We start from the raw sequence: 4,056 nt of genomic DNA on the forward strand, positions 1-4,056 counted from the left end.
ATGAAATGTCTGTTCTTTGTGTCTTGCTGGTGGCACTTGCCAGACTCAGGGATGTGGAGGGAAGGAGAGGAGCCGGTGGGTTCCCACCTGGGCCCCAGCCTGGTTCAGGCTGCCTGGCAGGGATGCTGTGAAAACTGTGGCTGTCCAAGAAACTGGGCCCAAGGCTGAGCACTCAAAAAAGGACCAGCCTGCCTCTGACTGGGGACATTGGACTACTGACTCCCTTTGCCACCAGATCTACAGTTTCCCAGCCCAGAATTTTTCTTGCTGAGGGTCTGTCTTCTCCCTGCTCCAGGTGTCCTATGTGAGTCCCAAGTCCCATTTGTGGGGAGTTCCTAATTCTGCAGCAATCCTCCCAAAACACAAGTGCAGCTGTTCTTCCAAGGATACAGTAAAGGACCCAGAAAGAGCCAAGGTACAAGAGACCCCACTTTGAGGAGAATGTGATCCTCTCTCTATGATGTGGGTCAGACCTTGACCTTCCTGATGACAACAGTAGAGGGCAGACATGAATGAGTGGTTTGTGACCCACTGCAGATGATGACCCACTGCAGATGATGACACTAATTTGGGTGTCCCAGGTGAGCCAAACCCTTGGCCTGCCCCAGAAGATGGCTAATTGCTTTGGGGATTCATGGGATGCTCCCATGAGGCTGCCTCATGCAGCCTTGGTCACAGCTCCCGTGTCCCTGCTGGGCTCCACAGCCTCCCCCAGGTGCACGTGGGGAAGGCAGGAGGGCCAGAACCTTTCCCATGGGATCAGGGCTGGCTGGATCTGCAAGCCCCAGCCCTCCTCCTGGGCTCTCCCCATGGAAGGGGTTAATGCAGGACATGGCATCAGCCTGGCTGGTGGGCATGTCCTGACCCAAGCCAGGAGAGGGGACACCAGGACAGTACATGGGGTTTTCCTCTTCCTGGGGCTGCCTTGCCCTTCCTCTGCACTGCCCCTATCCCGTGATGCTCAGAGGGACTTGCAGTTCTCCCAGGGGTCAGATCCCCCCATCCCAGCCAGCTGGGCAGGGGTCCTGGTCTGCATGGTGCCTCAGTGATGGACTGTCCTGGTCTGCCTGGGAATGGAGGCAGGAAACATAAAAGCAAGGCTGGGCTGTGCTTGCCAGGGCTGGAGCTGCAGCGGCCGGGGACTGCCACGTCTGTGAGCAGAAACCACAGGGCTTAAATATGCTCCCTCCCCCTTGCTCCCCCCACCATCCTTCCCCATACAGCCCCTGGGTTCACAGGAAAAGGGAGGAGGGGGTCTTAGGGAATGTTCTGGATGAATCCCAGGGGCACAAAGGCTCAAGCTCAGAGCCAAGGAGCTGTGGTGGATGGTTGGAATCCCATAGTGAGAGGGGTGGGGAGTCCTGGGGGTGTCTCTGCAACTATGCCCCTCTCTTGCTCTGTCTCCTTGTCCCAGCCAACACTCCAGCAGGACATCCAGCTCACCTCCACTCCCAGCCACGCAGGGTGGGGGTGGTCCTGCACCATCTCCCACAGCCACCAGGTTTTGTATCTCCATGGAAATCCTGTGGGGAAAAGTGTCATCAGAGTCCCTGGGAGGGGAGCACTGAGGTTCCTCTCAGCTAAGGGGGTTGGAGGCAGCCCTGGAGTGAGCCAGGCTGGTGGGGAGGCCTGTGGGGGCAGCTGCTCCACAAGGAAAGCTCTGTCCACAGGACTTTGCGACATGTGAAAGTGTTTATTTCATTGGATGGAGATGGAAAAACAAAGGCTCAGCAGCGGCGGTGGAACAAAATCTCCTGCAACAAGCCCTGGCCGGGAGCTGCCAGCTCCCATTCCCATGGAATGCTTCTGCTTGGGACCCGGCTGCCAGCCCCTCCAGGGAAACAACAAAGGCTGGGGAAGGCAGTAATGAGTCTGCAACAATCAGCACACACAGGGCCAGGCTCTGTTCAGCTCACCTTGGTGTAAACCCGGGACTGGCAGTCTCTCCAGGGAGACTGAGCAGGTTTGGTCTTGAGAAGCAAATGCAATAAAATGGTGGAAATCTCTCTAAAATAGTGGGTTGGAAGTGGCTACAGGGCAGAGGGAGCAGCAGGTAAATGCCACGGAATGGCATTACATGACAGTGCCTGTTGAGGTCCTGATGGCTGATGCAAGACTACAATGGAGCATCTCTGCACCTTCCGCTTCTCCAGATGGGCTGGCAGAGGACTGCTGGCACAGGGCACCTATATTCCCATCTTGGGGCATCAGACCATGGGGCATTTGCAAGGCTCTTTCCATTGGAAGAGCTGGAGACATTTGGAATGTGCACAGAGGTGAAGCCCTGGAGAGGAGCAGCCAACTGGGCCCCACTGGGCTGGGCCTCGTGCTGCCCCAGCCGTCAGCTGCACGGCAGGGAAGAGTTACGTGCCTTTCCCGAGCTCCCCAAGTGACTCAGAGCCAAGGCCAAGCCAGATGTCAGAGTCCTGACTCTGGGGCTGAGTGGTCTTGGGACCTCCCAACTGTTTGAAAGAGCAGATGTACTGAGAACTGGACTTGGCATAAGTGTCCAGGATTTGGAAGAAAGAGAGGAAGGAGGTAAAACAGAGATAATGCAACTGTTTTGAGGTGGTGAAAGGTCAGGTGTATTTCTGCTTTGCCTTTTGCACATGAAAGCAGCCAGACAGAGAGGCTCTGACGCCAGGGGAGATGTGCAGCAATGCTCATTCCAGCCTTCTTCACACGATCCCATCACTCCAACCCAGGAAAAAACTCCTGGAGAGGAGGAAGAGCAGTTTGAGAAGACATCAAGCATCTTCATTGCCTATTAAATTCCTGGCTTCTCCTCTGATACATGCTAAGAATGGGTCCAGTGGATGTCAGCAAGGGGGAGTGCGGGTAATGTGCAGAAAGGGAACAAGGCTGAGAACAGCCTTCATTTCCCACCGGCTGCAAAACAGCAGCTATAGATATAAATAAATGTGTATATACATCCACGATGTGTCTGGAAACTCGCAGGGAGATCTGGCCAACATGGCTCCACATCACTGCACCAGACACTCTATGGAGGGGGCTGCACTGTAGCACCGCATGGGATGGGACGGGGCCTCCCAGGCTGAAAAACACCTTTTGGCCCTCACTGGGCTCCCTCTCACTCCCACCAAGGACATGCCCCTGCCTAAGCAGGCAGATGATCTCCCATGCCCCGCTCCTGCACAGGCAGGTGAAGCTCAGACCTGCCCTCCCTGCCTGCTGCTCTCCTCACTTAGGTGGGCAAATGAGCCAAGGTGGGACAGAAGGTGAGGAGAGGTGATTTTCAAGGAAGAAATATTTTAGGATGAGGGTGGTGAGGCACTAGCACAGGTTGTCCAGAGAAGTGGTGGATGCCCCATCCTTGAGAACATTCAAAGTCAGGTTGGACAGGGTTCTAAGCAACCTGATCTAGTGGAAGGTGTCCCTGCCCGTGACAGAGGGGTTGGACTAGATGGTCTTTAAATGTTTCTTCTGACCCAAACCATTCTGTGATTCTAATGGAGCTGGGGAAACGAATATACAGAGAGGGTTTTCTTTCCAATGGAGTAAATCCCTCGAGATCACTAGATCTATTGGGGTGCAGCATCTCAGCTGCAGTCCTTGTGGTCTGGCATGGGCATGAAAGAAGTTTGTCCTTCTCTGTACTGCACCCACAGAGCAGAACACATTCATTATTTCATGAGTTAACACAGCCCCCTCCCATGCTGGGAGCATGTGCTTTGCTCAGTCTGAGAATTTCCAAAGGATGGGAAAGGTTGGTAGCTCAGTTTCCCTCTCCATGCTTTGGCCATGCATCCTCTCAGCTCCCCAGTGGCCATGGGGCTGGGCAGGGAAAGGTGGAGTCCTGGAAATGTCCCGGGGACGGACAGAAAGCCAAGAAATTTTCCAAGATGGAAGTCATCCAGCATAAATACAAGGGTTGGGCATGTGTGTGGTCTCCATAAATTAATGCTACTAATTGGCTTTAAAGGGGCGTTACAAAGACCAGGCCTCACAACCAAAGCTGGCCCACGTGATCTGGGTCCCAGGGACACCGATTCCTCAGTGCCCACTGCTCGCTGTAGGGTGAGCAGCCAAGAAAAA

Source organism: Lepidothrix coronata, unplaced genomic scaffold (genome assembly GCF_001604755.1).
Source record: "Lepidothrix coronata isolate B3197 unplaced genomic scaffold, Lepidothrix_coronata-1.0 Scaffold99, whole genome shotgun sequence".
Classification (NCBI taxonomy): domain Eukaryota; kingdom Metazoa; phylum Chordata; class Aves; order Passeriformes; family Pipridae; genus Lepidothrix; species Lepidothrix coronata.